Here is a 16,508-nt window from a genome sequence, read left to right on the forward strand (position 1 = left end):
AAAGTTTTTATTTCCTTATCTTGAGAGAGAGAGAGAGGGAGGGAGCTCATGAGTAGGGGGTAGGGGCCAGGCAGAAAGAGAGAGAGAGAGAGTCCCAAGCAGGCTCCACACAATCAGTGCAGAGCCTGATACAGGGCTCGACCCCATGAACCGTGAGGTCATGACCTGAGCTGAAATCCAGAGTCAGACGCTTAACCAACTGAGCCACCCAGGCTCCCCAGTAACTGGTCATTTTTAAAGCATTTGAAAGCATCAACCTTCAAGAGGTTTCTGTCTGGGCATCCGAGATCAGTACACATTTGCTAACATACATAGCAAGGGATGAGGACTGAAAGCAGGTTCTTCCAATCACTGCAGACAAGCACAGCCATGCAGATGAAGATATTCATCAAGGTCCCTTTTTCTCCAGATGCTCCAGTTTCAGGATCATAGAATTTGCCAATTTTAGTGCCTGACAACATCCAGCTTTCCACTTTCCTTCCTCAATGAACGGCATGCAAGAACCCACCAAAATAGGCTTGACAACTGCTCATCAGGGAAAATCATTACAGTCGTTGCCCTCAGCTCCAAGTCCTGCACTTGGAACATGTATTGTAATCTAGCTCTTTATCAGACTGGGTTCTGCTTCAGCTTAATTTATCAGGCATACCCGGTGAAACCCATGTGACCCACTGATTAAAACTCTATGGGCAGCAGAGCCTACAAAGCAAGGATTGGCACAGGAGGGAAGTGGAGGGCACAAGGCAGGAAACTATACAAAATCAGTAACACATTTTCAGAAAGTGGGGGGCTTGGGGAAGAGGGAGGAGAAATAAACAAAATGTCCCAATAATTTAATGACACAGCTAGAAAAGAGCACTTACAGCTATTTCAGGACTCTCCAACAAAAGGCTTTTCCTGAATGCCCAGACATTCATAATACCAACATAACTCTCAGGCGACAGCTCTGGCTGTAAACGTGGTCATGATGTGAGCCTTTCTCACAGCATGAGGAGAGCATAGCAATGCTCAAGAGGCATCTGGACAGCACACAGCAAAAAGAAAAGCTGAACTCCCCTCCACAGAAGGCCATTAAAACACAAAGTTTGTCTATTACTAAGTCGCATTTTCCATTTTTCTGTTTTATAAAGTCAGAGATGCTGGAGGGTAGATCAGTCCCCCAGGAATGAGTGCAAAGGGGGATCATGCAGCACAGGAATGTCTCTTCAGTGAGCAGATGGAAGGACTGGCTGGAGACTTCCCATCCATTTCACATAAACACACGTCCATGTTTGGGCTGTGGTTGTAAGGACCCTGCCAGGATTATTCGATATTGAAATAACAGACGGGCACCTGGGTGGCTCAGTCGGGATGCCTCTTGATATCCACTCAGGACTTGATCTCACAAAAGTGACATCTCACTTTCGTGAGATCAAGCCCCACATTGGGCTCCATGCTGAGTGTGGAGCCTACTTGGGATTCTCTGTCTCCCTCTCTCTCTGCCCCTCCCCTGCTTACTCTCTCTCTCTCTCAAAATAAATAAATAAACATTTTTTAAAAGACATAATATTCTGAAACCACATAGACCACAGGTCCCCAGATTTCCTCCCCAGTCATTATGGATTGCCTCAACATGGCCAGGATGAGATTCTCCCAGCAACAGGATGCCAAGCCCTCCCACAGCCAAATAACCCACTTGCCACCATTTTTGTTTGCATCATCTTCCCACATGGGCTTAACTCCTTCTTTGAAGAGAAGGAAGCCACTATGACCTGTCAAGTTCCAGGGAGGTAGCACATGGTGGCGGTAAACCCCCGAGGATTGCTCCACAGGGTCAAAGGTGCCCATCTGTTTGATATTGTTTGCAGTTCTGTGTGCTGGTGGGATGGTGGAAGTTCTCCTGGGCCCCAGTGTGAGACAGGGATGCAGTGCTGGTCCAAGGACAATAGCCTTTCTCTTGCTGCTGCTCTGGCTCTTGTCTCATCCCATTTCTCCTTCATACCATCTCTCTACGTGTCCTTTGTTCTGCTCACAGTCTCTGCTATCATCATCTTGCAAGGCCTAGAGCTTCCATGCTGCCACTGTCACCACTGCTTCCAGAAGTGAGTCTGTCACCTCTTACGTGATTATATTCAGGGCTGGCTTGGTAAGCGTGTGCACTATGCAATAGGCCCTGTGTTCAGAAGTTTCCCAGGCTTGGTTGAATGCTCTGCTGTCATCATCTTGAAATTCTTAATTTTTGGAACCAGGGGGTCCACTCTTCCATTTTGCATCAGACCCCACAAGTTATGTAGCCTCTCCCGAGAATATTTCAAATAGCTTCATGTCTAAACCACTCCATTCAGTTGGACATTCTTTTTTCAAGCAGAGCCTGCTTGAAATTCTCTCTCCCCTTCTCTCTCTCTGCCCTTCCCCCATGGATGCTTGTGCATTCTCTCGCGCTCTCTCAAAATAAACTTAAAAAAAAAGACATTAAAAAGATGGGGGCACCTGTGTGGCTCAGTTGGTTAAGCGTCCAGCTTTGGCTCAGGTCATGATCTCACGGTTCAAGAGTTTGGGCCCCATGTCTGGTTCTGTGCTGACAGGAGCCTGGAGCCTGCCTCAGATTCTCTCTCTCTCTCTCTCTCTCTCTCTCTCTCTCTCTCTCTCTGCCACTCACCCCATTCATGCTCTGCCCCTCCCCCATTCGTGCTCTGTCTCTCTCTGCCTCTCAAAAATAACTTTTAAAAAAATGTTAAAAGTTAAAAAACAAACTGTGGTTTAGAGAGGTTACATAACTTGCTTAAGATTGTACAGTCCTAGGTGGCAGAGAACTCTAACCCAGGGCTGACTGATTCTTCCACACTATGTTCTGCTATGGTTTCTCCCAAGTTATTAGAGGCGCTATTTGGCAGGCTAGATGCAGCACGTATTGAGCTGTTACCATCTGATCTTACTGTCAACTAATTTTCATTTAAGGTGATTCCGTTGGGAAGGTCTCTTCGGATGCTGACTGAGCTACTCCCACGTGGCCATTTCCTGCCCCAGGTTCTTGTTCTCTGTTAGGTTCTTTCCTTAGGTGCCCTCCCACGCTTAGCCTCTATATTGGTTTCTAATTGCTGCTGTAACAAATTACCACAGATTTAGTGGTTTAAAACAACAAGTCTATTAGCTTATAGTTTTGGAGGTCAGAAGTCTGAAAGGGGCCTCACAGGGCTCAAATGAAAGTGTCCACGGAGACATGCTCCTTCTGGAGGCTCTGGGGAGGAGTCCGTCGTTTGCCTTTTCCAACTTCTGGATGCTGCGTGCATCCCTTAGCTTGCAGCCATGACACTCCAAGCTCTGCTTCCATCATGTCTCTTTCTCTGACTCTGGCCCTTCTGCCTTCCTCTTGTAAGAACTCTGCGATGCACTGACCACCTAGATAATCCACAACAGTCTTCCCATTTTAAGGTCAGCAGATTAGAAACTCTAATCCCATCTGTGACTATAATTTCTCCTTGGCACACAACAACATATCCAGAGGGTCCAGGAATTAAGACGTGGACATTTTTGTCCACGTCTACACACTACACACGCTCACACGCACACACACACACACACCTAGCTCCTCATGGGACCTGGATTCCAGGGCTTTCCCCTTCCTGTAGACTCTGCTCACCTTCCTATGGATGCATTCTGGTTCCTCTGTGTTCAGCCCATAGACATTTATAAACCACCTATTAGGTTCTAGGCATTCTGCAAGACACAAGGGATACCAAGAAAAAATACATAGTCCCTGTCCTGAAGGAGCTCACATTTTAGTGAAGCTGACAGAAAAATCATGAAAGACAAGAAAATATGGCAAATACTGAGATAAAAGCACAGGAGAGGAAAGGGCACTCAGGACTTGGGGCTTGGGGATATGCAAAGATAGATCTTACTCCACCTGTTCCTGTCATAGATACACAAGATTAAGCCAGTAGAATTCACCATGGAAGATAAGGATCTGGGATCTGGTCTCTGGCGTCTCTGAAGTATCAGTGCCCAGTGATGCCAGGCAGGGCTGGGCTGCTCAGAGACTAAGAAGCACAGGAACACGTCAATCTCCCTCTGTCCTCCTGAAGGCCTCACTTCAGCATGGGGTCAGTGGCAGCCAGGAGTTGCTCATTACCAAAGTAAGGAGGACCACTGCCAAGTGAAACAAGCTTATAGTATTCACAAGGATGGGCTCATCCCAGGTGGCGCATTCTCCCACTTCCCTCATCTGAACCTGACCTATAAGAAGGTCTTATTTTGAAAGTTGAAAAGGAAAGAAATTGTTACATTAAACATACACAGATGTAATTTAGTTCCTCTCTGAGTCTCAAATGTGGAACGGGAGGAAGGAGCAAGAACTTGTAAGCTTTCAACGAATTTGTTTGTTGTAGATACCCTATCATAGCCATTTCTTGGATGTGCCTGATGATTGACCTTTGCTTCTACTTTTATCATAAGAAACTCAGACTATCATCTGAATCTGTACTTCCTGCCCACAGACATGTCACAAGAACCGAAAGCCTTATTTCCAGCTCAGTACTGAACTCTACTGTCTCCTTTCAGAAGCACAGCACACATATATATATATTTTTTTTTTTCCATTTTCCTATTTATCCTTCCTAACTATGACAAACCAGGTTCTCTTATTTCACACACACACACACACACACACACACACACACACACACACACACTTCCTTTCCAGTGGTGCAACCAAAAAGCTACTTTGATGAGATTGAATTCATGTTAAATCAGGTGACTTTGTGAAGTCCCTAGTGTTTGTACAGGGCTTATAGTTGTTCTTGGCCATTGAACCTTGTTGCTCGTAACCACCTTGTGAAACAGTGCCTTCGATGGGGGTCCTTTAGGTCCTAAGAACCTTTCAAATCCAGAGTCCCCTCTGAGAACACTGAGTAAATGTGGGCTTTCCTTTTTTTTTTTTTTTTACTATGTTGAATAATTTCTGCCCTTCATCTACAGATGGCGAAACCAGAAATCAGTTGATTCTCTGCTTATAGTCCCATATATACTATATGACCATCAGCCTCAGCCTGAATACCTCTAGTGACGTGGTTATCACCTCCTAAGGCAATCCCCATCTTTGGTTGTTTCTGACCAATTGGCAGACAGAGATGGCCAGACAGAGAAATTTACAGATTCTTGTAGTGCATCTACAAGAGGGCCATGAGAGAGGATACCACCTTCATAGGGTTTGGTGTGGACCCATTACAGTTTCTCCATATTGGAAATGGCCAACCAACCCAATCACACCCTTTCTCTTGGGCAATAGGACTCTCTTGGACAGGGAGTCACAGAAAAGGTAGGTCACTGAATCTAATGTCTTTCACTTCCAAATAACGCATGAGGCTGGTTGTTTATCCCAATCTTTGAAGTCCTGGGACTTAGAGGTACTGTGGCTAAAAAAGACACTGCCTTGCATCATTATAACACAACTCCATTAATGAAGGGAATTTGGATGCTTCTCCTCCTTGAAACTTTAAAAAGTCAAATGTAAGAGTCTAATTGTTACACTCATTCTAAAGGTGAGGACCTGGAGTCTCAGGAAGATTAAGCATTCCACAAGTCTCCTGGCTAGGAAGTGGCACAGCTAGCCTCTGTTACCCCAGCTACAGATTTTGGTTAACTAAAAACAAACCAAAACAAAATACCTAACTGAATGTTTTAAAAAATTAAAACTAAATAAAATTTGTTAACATATGGTCTTAACATATGATAATAAACAAAACAAAACCCTATAGCACAACTTGGCTGAATCTCTGGGGAATGATGCCGAGTAGAAAAAAGCCAATTCTAAAGGCTAACTACTATATGATTCCGTTCATTTTTGAAATGACAACATTTTAGACAGGGAGGCTAGGTTAGTGGTTGCCAGGGGGTGATGAGGACAGAGGTGGAGGCAGTGGTCAGCAGGCTTTGACTCTGAGCTGGGCAGTAGGGACACTGTTCCTTCTGTCCACTGGCTGAAGACAGAGCAAGTTTTAAGTCAAGTGTTCTTCAATGAGCCAACCCACAGGAAAGGCTGTGCTTCCCAGACAATTTTTCAACTTACTATCCACCCTAGAGAAATTGAGTGAAGTTATAAGTTTTTCATATGGTTAGTGTGACATTAAGATTGATACACAGGTACTTGCCTAGGGAAAAGGAACGTTTACAGCAGCTTAGTGCTGCAGGGTCAACCAGACTTGCGGTTGACAGTGAAGATTGATGACAACCTACAACCATCGCATCTGTTTTGTGAAAAGACAGAGTGATCAGATGGCATGGGAAGTGGAGCCTGAGAAAAGAGCAATTCCAGCGTGGTGCATCTCAGTTCTCTCTGAGCTACTGGCTGCTCACAGCCAACAGGCCAATGGCAAGGGTAAAGATGTACAAGAAGTTTGGCAAATAGTGCAAGAGAGGAGTGAAGGGAAAAGAGACAGCAGAGGACACGTACAGGATTCACAGCTTGAACAGACTGTGTTTAGGCTCTGTCCCTTAGAAACGGTGAGGCTCTGAGCAAGTCTCTTAGTCCTTTGAGCTACTGACTCATTTGCAAAACAGAGCAAAGAACCCTTGCTGGCCTACATTACCAGTTGGTTGGGAGGAACAAATGGAATAAGGTTAGTAATACATACTCCGTGAACACTTCCATTCTTCGCAAATGCAAAGATTAGTAATGTGATTGACAAGATTCCTACTAGTGGTCTCTAAATTTCTATACCTATGATTTGGCAAGTGAATTAATTCCACCTGAAGGCTGGAGGGTCCATGGCCCTCAAGTGAGCATCACTAAATGATCAGGTCTTGATAGCAGCCACTGCACTTACCATGAGTTCATGCATGGGGCATACAATGGGAATGGAATAAAGCATGATGTCCCCCATCTGAGCTGAGCTTTAATAACTTCAGCTGGTTTCCTAGCATGCTTCCCTGACTGGCCCTTGGCCCAAAGCTATGCACATAGAGAGAATTAAATAATGAATGCTCATCTAATTTGATGAAGATTCTTGTTTTCCATTTAGGTAATTTGGGAAATCACTACTTTTGGAAATGCTGCATAGGAGAGGGGACACTATCATGGTGGGTGACAGTCTATCCAGAGACACTCTAGGAGGGAGGCACTTAGGGCTGAGCTGAAAAACTTGAGAAGTGGCATAGTGTGGCAGAAAGCACATGGGCTCTAAATGCAAGTAGCTGTGTGAGTAACCTAGCTTTGTCTTCTCTGAGCCATGGCTTCTTCACCTCCCTGTCAATGGTAATGACAGTAATGCTCTCCTCCCAGAATTATCCTGAGGACTAAATGGTAAACAGATATGGTACAGCTGGAACAGAGAAGTAACACAGTAACTCGGATCCTTTCTTTCTTCAAAGGATAGGAAGAAGATATAACTCCTTTAAGATATCTTGTTCATGTTTTTCAGAGATAATGAGAACAGGCGCCTTGGATAGCTAAGCTTATCCTCTTTATAGCTCCTGGGAATGCACCTTAGCAAGCCTGGGATTTGGAGGCAAACCTAGATTCATATTCATGCTCTAGCAATTACAAGCTATGTGATCTTAAGCATGTTACCTAATTTCTCCCAATCTCTGTGTCTTCAGTGTAAGAGTTTAATAATATCTATGAATATGGTTGCCTAGAAAGTTAAATAAGTAGTAAACATAAAGTGTCTAAGACATTGTCCTACACGTAATTTGAACGCAATAAGCGTTTGTTCTCTCCATAACTATCTTGGGTGGGGCAGCAGGAGTGCACAGAGAAATGGGCAGAGCGTCCACAGACATCACTATTATTTTTCATAATCATCACTAATCCTTGGTTCCATCTGAGCAGTATGTTCTTCCCACTGGAGTTCCACAACAGGTCACACTAAAGGACTTCGGGAGTGTGGATGAGTCAACAGGGTAGTGTAATTGTCAAAAAACAATGGATGTAATCCCAGTACCACACCTGGATACTGAATGACACATTTACGTTTGACATGAACGAGCTGGAGAGCACGCCGGGTGGGAAAGTGGCTGGAAAGATGCCACGTGAAAAATGTCCAAGGGACAGGGACAAGACAAACTGAAGGATGAGTGCAAATAAACCAATATTTGAAGGGCTGGTAAGTGAAAGGATGATTTCATTGATTGTGGAGAGAACTCAGACCAGTGAGTAGAAGTTACTTGAGGATACAATTCCAAGAATTCTCTGGAAATGCAGCAGTCTACCAGTGGAACAGGCTGTCCGGTGAAGGAGAACCTGAGCCCCAGTGCTTGTCACTCAGGGGCAGAGGTGGGTAGGCTAGCATGCACATCCCTCAGGTCCTTCACAGCTCTGAATGTTCATCTCAGGAGAGGCCTATGCTCCAACAGAAGGCCCATGCTCCAACAGAAGAAGTCTTGAATTAGCAGGTCATTTATATATACCAGTTCCTTCAGCGTGTTGTAAATCTTGGGGGCACCACAACAGGATAGGGAAAGACATCTTATTACCTTAATACTAGCTATAGTTCCTACTGTACATGAAAGGCCCAGTTTATGTATTTAACAAATACATATTACTTACCTACTCTAAGGAGGGTACCTGAAGTGCCAAACCAACCTCTTTCTCATGTTAAATGTTTCATTCGAACAATATAGTGTAGAAAGGAAGCTATTATCACCATTTAAAAACAGACTTTGAAGTTAAAAAAAGGAACAAAAAGTTTCGTTTTTGAGCATATTATTTAATACCATGACCTTCAGTTTCCTTACATGTAAAATAGGAATGATAGTGCTGTGTACCTCTGAGGACTGTTCATTCATTCATTCAACAAATACCTGAACACCTATTATGGACCAGGCCTAGTTTGACTTGCTGGGAACTTACATCATTGGGCTAAAAAAGACATACACACTCGTGGAGCTTATATTCTAGTTGGGGGGGGGGGGGGGAACATGGTAATAAACACAGTAAATAAGTTTTTGGAGTATGTTAGTGTGAACATACTGTATAAAAGTACTATGAGAAAAGAAAGCAGTAAGAGGGATAGGGAGGAAAAGGCAGTCTCTGTGAAATGATTAAGTAAACTAATACAGTAAAACTTATTGCACGATAGGTTCAGTAGAAAGTCTTCAATCAGTGTTGGCTATTATTACTATGGAGACTTCTGAGCTCACATGGCCTACACTTTAATGCATCATCCACTCCCGATTTATTGAATAGGTGACATGTGTTCAAAATCAAAACCAAAAGGAAGTGGATCCTGACACTGTCTTGAAGTGTCATTTTCAATGAAAATGTCATGAGTTTAGGGTTCTGGCATTACCTCATTTATGCAAGGTTGCTGATAAGATTCTAGGAAATACAGATATGCAGGAATTCTGGCTTGAACGGAATTTCATCAGCTAAGTGACCTAGCTTTTCTAAGCTTTAGTTTTTCCCTGATATTTGACCAGGGCTATTGTAACATTTAGTAATCACATATGTAAAATGCTGGGCACACAGCAGGTACAGTGAGCTTACATTATTATTATCATTGTCCAAACTCATCTGAATTTTTGGATCTTCCCCGTGTACAGAATGAAAAAACAAAGCTGTATTCCTCAGGAGGGAACATTCCACAATCACGTGTTACTAGGAGTTGGCCTAAGGTCACTTGCCATGAGAACAAACCAGGAAAACATAAGGAAGCGTTCAACTGATTGAATGCTCCGTCCAGTTCTCAGCCTTGCTAACTCCTTGGCTGCAGTCTTCAGAATTCCAGAAGATGCAAACAAAAGACACACTGATTCACTCAAAACAGTTCTTCGTACAAATCTAAGGGTTTAGCCAAAAAAACGGTCCAAAAGGATTTATGAAGTGTGCTTCCCTCCAGAGCCTGCAAGTCAAGAAGATCACAAGCTCCCTTTAATCAGCCCTATTTTCCCGGAAACCTCTGTAGCATCATCCCTCTGCTTCTTACCACTCTGATTGAGAGTTTTGGAAAATGAGAATTTAATTTGCTCCATGTTGAACTTTTCCTCATGGGGACCGCTTTACAAGGAAGGAGCGCTTTCTGCTTTTCCCTATCAGTCCCATTTTCTGCAAGTTCTGAAGTAAATGAAAACTTTGAAGTGTTTATTGGTGTTAGCACCTTTTCCACTATGTCCCCAAGACAAGAGGGCTATTTCTAGAATTGGAAGTCCTCCACTCACACCTAGAAAGCACAGTAACCCCCTCTCTGCTGTTGGGAGACTTGCATCCAGCAATATAATCTGCCCCTTCCAGGGGTAGCTGTGACCACCTGGCACTTGGAGAGGAAGTGGGCTCCAATGGGTCTGAGTCAGTGCTTCTTGCACAATCTGTGGTGAAGGACCAGCTTGTTCCTATTTCCAATCCATCGTGGACTGATACTTTATAAAATACAATAAAAATTAATTGCTAGGAAAAAATTTAAAGACATAAAATGCAAGCCACTGTTTTATTACCAGATTCAACAGTCATAAAATTACTCTGTCAAACTGCAAAAATTTTAAATGTTTATTCACAACTTCTGTATTTTATCCAGCTGTAGATTGCAGCACTGATCTGTCACTGGTGAGCCATGAACACTTTACTTGAAATGGAACACAAAGCCAACCTATCCCTTTCCCTGTAAGATGATATATTTAAATGCTGGGGTTGGCACATGGGAATCACGCACTAAATACTACCTATTGCTGTCCTCCCCAGCCTGGTGAGAAGAAGGGAAACATCCAGGAGACTGACATGGATGTCTGAGTTCCTACTCTGTTGCTATGACCTTGGACAAGTATCTTCACTGTGCTGAGTGTTAGTTCCAAAATGTAAAATACATGAGATGATCTAGAACCGAACATCTAAATCAGTGACTTATGAATTTAACTGAAACCCAGAATGAAAAAAAAATTCATTATGTCCCAGTACACAAACTCACCAACATACACTCAAGCAGGTAACTGCAAAGTTTCATGAAGTAATATTATCCTTATCACATGCTATGCATTCTGATTTCTCTATTTTTTTAATGCTGGTCAAGGGGCACATGGCTGGCTCACTCAGTACACCACGTGACTCTTGATTTCAGGTTGAGTTCGAGTCCCATGTTGGGCACAGAACTTTAAAATATATATATATATATATATATATATATATATATATATATATATATGTATATGTATATATACACATATATATATATATATTTAAAAATAAAAATGCTGGTCAAGACATATTTGACTTCAAATCCACTACTTGAAAAACGCTATGGCAAATGATCTCTAGGGTTTCTATCTTTGATGATGGGATTAATGAGTAAATAGGTTCCTCTCAGTCATTTACAACTTGATTTCCGGGTAAGACTGACATCACCTAGAAGTTTTTGTTTAAGCCACTGATTCTACATTAGGATAGTCTTTAAAAAATTTTTTTATTCAAGGGTAATTAACATAGTGTTACAGTAATTTCAGATGTACAACATAACGATTCAACAATTCCATACATTTCTTAGTGTTCATCAAGATATATGTACCCTTAATCCCCTTTATCTATTCCACCCAACCCCCACCTGCCTACACTGGGATACTAAGTGAATCCATTGGTCATAAAGAATAATGGTCAAGGACCATTCTGTTCTCAATGGCTCAGTCGGTTAACCGTCTGATTTTGGCTCAGGTCATGATTTCTTTTTTTTTTTTTTTTTTTTTAATGTTTATTTATTTTTGAGACAGAGCATGAACGGGGGAGGGTCAGAGAGAGAGGGAGACACAGAATCCAAAGCAGGCTCCAGGCTCTGAGCTGTCAGCACAGACCCCGACGCCGGGCTCAAACTCACGGACCTTGAGATCATGACCTGAGCCGAAGTCGGACACTTAACCGACTGACCCACCCAGGTGCCCCGCTCAGGTCATGATTTCATGGTTCGCGAGTTCGAGCCCCGCTTAGGGCTCTGTGCTGGCAGCTCAGAGCCTGGAGCCTGCTTTGGATTCTGTGTCTCCCTCTCTCTCTGCCCCACCTCCGCTCACACTTTGTCTCTCTCAAAAATAAACAAACATTATAAAAATTTTTTAAAAATGGCCAAAGATGTGGGTGTCTTTGGCTCATACCTCTGGATGACAACCTAGAGGCATCACTGGATAACTCCTACCTGCCCTCATACAAGCTTCCTTCAGGTAAATGTACTGGGAGACAATTATGGGTAAATTTCCTTATTGGATTTTGTGGTCTGGCTAAAAGGCCACCTTCTTTCTGGAGAAGGGAGAAGGGACAACAGTGGGAGTTAACAGGCTGCTGGAAGTGTTAGGACTGAACTGGTATTTCCCTTCTTTCACATGTTAGAGGCAGCAGGTGAGAAACTTAGTAGGAAAAGAAAACTGACATGCAGCTTTCTATGTGGAAGGATATTTTGTAGTCCTTTTATTCTTTTAATGAATAATTTTAACTTGTGAATTTCAACTTTGTCGAAGAATAAAAGATGAAGTTATTTCTAGTAACTTCTACTTTTGTGCTCTGTAGGACCTCCCCTTTCCTCTTGAGTAGTAAGAACATCTCTAATTGACCTCCCAGTCTGAGTTGCTAAGTGTTTCATTTGGTAACTTTAATCTCCTATTCAATACGAGGCTCTGTGCCTCTCTCCAGCAGAGGCAAGTCTTGCAGCTCTAGGGGCATGGGATGCTGGAGGAATGATCTCTCACCTGCATCCCTCACCTTGTCCCTGAACTTACTATGGTTGGTTCCTTTCATGACTATCCACAGCAAATTTGAGAGCTGGTTGTGCAGAAATGACATCTTTTCAAAAAGCTCCACGTGAATGCTGGTTTGCCTCTTCATCAAGTTCAAAAAGGGATTCCCAGGTGAACCCCCCACCTGGCAGGGGTTAGTTTTTCTGACTGGTCAGATGCCCGCACTTTGGGATACTATCCATGTCCTGGCTTGCTCTTAGGGGGGTGGGGGGGGGCCGCATCTGTTGACTCTGCTGAGAGGCACTACCAGGGTTCTTCTCAGGAGTTGTGGGGAGTGCTCTCCTGTTGGGTACCACCCAAAAGGCCAAAGTCCCAAGCCATTTTCTGTGGATTAACTTGAGACCATGGTGTCCAAGAAACCTCACATCCACATCCTACCAAATTTGTCCTCTTTCCACTCTCTCTATTCCTTCTCTTAGCTTCACAGAGTCTCGGCATGAGGACCTCTTTCTGGGATAACTGCTCACCAATTTTCAGACAAAAGATGATCTTCTGAAAGGTTACCCCGAAAGTTGACATCTCCCCCTCCTCCAGCCCACTTTACATGGGTGTGAGAGCTAAAGGCCATTCAAGAATTCGTTCTGCTCAAATACACCTTTTGAAAACACTCTGCAGGAAAATGCTGGCCACAGAGCTGCAGTTGTGACCTTAGAGAAGTGGGGATTTTTTTTTTTTTGGTAAGCCTGAATTTTATGTATTTTTTATATTTTAGCACAGTTATACAATGTTCTATTAGTTGGAAAACTGGATAGCTACAAGTAAAAGAATGAAACTGGACCACTTTCTAACACCATAAAATCAAAATGGATTAAAGACCTAAATGTCAAAAGTGGGGATTTTAAACATCTTGTTTTTAGCTGTGAGCTCTTCTCACCTCTTCTTAGAAAACAGGAAAGACTCCACTCAGAATCTCACACTACCTTAGGTTTCTACAGCAAGCCACACTGTAGGACCTGTGCCAGGCACTGTGGACACAGCAATGGGCACACACATGGCCCTTGCCCTCAAGGAACTCAATCTAAGGAGACATTACACACACACACACACACACACACACACACACACACACACACACGGAATTGTGACAAGTGCTCTGGAGGAAAAACAGAGTGCCAGCCAGGAGACTGGACTTAGTTGGGGTATCAGGAAAGGGGTCTCTGAGGAATGGATATTCAACCAGAGGCTAAGAAACAACCAGGTGGTGTGAAAAGCAAGGGTAGCCCAGGCAGAAAATGCTTCTGAAGCCAGAAAGAGACTTCATTCCCCAAAGGATGGTCCAGTCAACTGGGTGCAAAAGATGAAATCAGAGAGGTAGATGATAGCCAAACTGTCCAGGACCTCCAGGTATGTTAAGGACAGTAGTCTTAGTCCCAAGAGAAAAGAAAGCCATCGGTGGGCTTTATTTGCTCCCATGATCAAATTTTCATTTTAAAAAGGTAATTACAGCTGCACAGCTTGAAAGGGCATCAGAAGGCAAGAATGGAGTGGGGAAGGGAGCAGGTATAGTGACATGCAAGTTTTAAAGCATTTCTAGTTATGCTGGGTCTAACCCCTTTTCAAAGCCTTACCTAATCAACATTCAAGAGCAAGGTTGTATTAACTTACATTAACTTAATTTCCTACACTTTCCTGTTCTGGGATCATACCCTCCCTCTTACCACTTGCTAGCTGTGTGGCTTAGGGACCGCCTATGAGCCTCCTCAGGTTCTTCAATTATGAATTAAGGAGCACTCTTCTACTCTGAAGATTTGCATTAGGGTGAAATGAGAGCCTGGGTACATGGACGCTCCACAAACACACTCATCTCAAGCAAATAATCCTGTCAATTAAAAAAAGGAAAAAAATGGGGCGCCTGGGTGGCGCAGTCGGTTGAGCGTCCGACTTCAGCCAGGTCACGATCTCGCGGTCCGTGAGTTCGAGCCCCGCGTCGGGCTCTGGGCGATGGCTCAGAGCCTGGAGCCTGTTTCCAATTCTGTGTCTCCCTCTCTCTCTGCCCCTCCCCCGTTCATGCTCTGTCTCTCTCTGTCCCAAAAATAAATAAACGTTGAAAAAAAAATTAAAAAAAAAAAAAAGGAAAAAAGGAAAGCCTCTTCTACTGGATCTAATTAAACAAAATTCTACATACATAAATTATGCAAGATATTACCCAAAATGCATTTACTAGAGTGGCAAATTTTATGGTATTAGAATAGTAATATTGTAAGTCAGAATTTTTTTTTCTTTTACAGATAGCAGTGATACTAAAACAGTGAAGAAAGATTTATGTCTAGACATTATACTGGCAGACATTTTAATTAAAACTCCTTGATACCCTCCCCGTAAGAAAAAGGCCATCTATATTCCCAATGACACAGTTTCCCAGAAATCTAATCTTTATTAATATAACTTTGAGAATTGGCACCTCCCCAGAGGATCTAAACCTCCAGAGTAAAAACTATGCTATCTACAAAGGGGAGAGCAAATGTACCACCACTCCGCTGTCTGATGCTCGTGGCAGACATCAGAATATGTGAATAGGTCGGTACAGCACTCCTTTCTATGGAGCCCAGACACAGCCTCAGAAGTCCCAGCCAAGGGCTCTAGGCAGCTACCCCCACTAACCCAAAGATATTCCCGGTCTGAATGTACTCATTTTCAAAGTAGGGGGAAAAATCAAGCAATGAGAGTCTAAGTAACATACCTGGAATTTCATTTACAAAAAGCAGAAAAACAAATTCCCCACTAAATTGAACCATTCTCTACATCTTTCACATTTTTTTAAACATCACTATCCATCTCCTCATAAGCTCATGGAAAGTACAAGTGCAGTGATAGTCCAAACGCATAAAGATATAATCTGCTTTACTCCAGTTCTATAATGTGAGCTGTTTTAACATATATTACATCAGAGGCATATATTACAAAACAAAACCCTTTCAAACAATTTTAAAGAACTCCAGATGAGAATGTTCTGGGTACATTCTCTGCCAATGGGGATTTTCATAATCACTATGTTTTGGATATGGAAGAAAAAAAAGTGGGGTTTTTTTTTGTTGTTGTTGTTGTTGAGTCCCTTAGTCTTGTTCATGCTTAATGCAATTTTGTGCGGTGAAAGATTAACTGAACAGGCAATGGTGAGAATGAACTATACGACAAGGATAGATTATGTAAATATGAATGCAGGTTTTTATTTATTTATTTATTTATTTTAATTTTTTTTTTCAACGTTTATTTATTTTTGGGACAGAGAGAGACAGAGCATGAACGGGGGAGGGGCAGAGAGAGGGAGACACAGAATCGGAAACAGGCTCCAGGCTCTGAGCCATCAGCCCAGAGCCTGACGTGGGGCTCGAACTCCCGGACTGCGAGATTGTGACCTGGCTGAAGTCGGATGCTTAACCGACTGCGCCACCCAGGCGCCCCTGAATGCAGGTTTTTTAAAAGTTTTACTTACTTATTTTGAGACAGAGGGAGAGAGCATGCGCATGGGAGAGGCAGAGAGAGAGAGAGGGAGAGAATCCCAAGCAGGCTCTGTCATCAGCACAGAGCCCAATGTGGGGCTCAAACCCATGAACCCGCAAGATCATGACCTGAGTTGAGATCAGGAGTCAGATGCTTAGCCGACTGAGCAACCCAAACACCCCTGGATGCAGAGTTGTTTTTTTTTTTTTAATGTTTATTTATTTCTAAGAGAGAGACAGAGCGTGAGCAGGGGAGGGGCAGAGAGAGAGAGAGAGAGAGAGAGAGAGAGAGAGAGAGAGAGAGAATCCGAAGCAGGCTCCAGGCTCTGAGCTGTCAGCAGAGAGCCCGATGCGGGGCTTAAACTCCTCAACCATGAGATCATGTCCTGA

The 16,508-nt window shown here is 43.2% G+C and overlaps 1 protein-coding gene and 1 pseudogene across 4 annotated transcripts in view; both read right to left on the reverse strand.

Annotated features, from left to right (window-relative positions):
- Nucleotides 1–16,508, reverse strand: part of JAK1 (Janus kinase 1) — a 246,903-nt gene that overhangs the window by 216,039 nt on the left and 14,356 nt on the right. The window lies entirely within an intron of this gene.
- LOC123596805 lies at nt 1,473–5,075 on the reverse strand (annotated as a pseudogene).

The sequence above is a fragment of the Leopardus geoffroyi genome, chromosome C1 (genome assembly GCF_018350155.1).
Source record: "Leopardus geoffroyi isolate Oge1 chromosome C1, O.geoffroyi_Oge1_pat1.0, whole genome shotgun sequence".
Lineage (NCBI taxonomy): Eukaryota > Metazoa > Chordata > Mammalia > Carnivora > Felidae > Leopardus > Leopardus geoffroyi.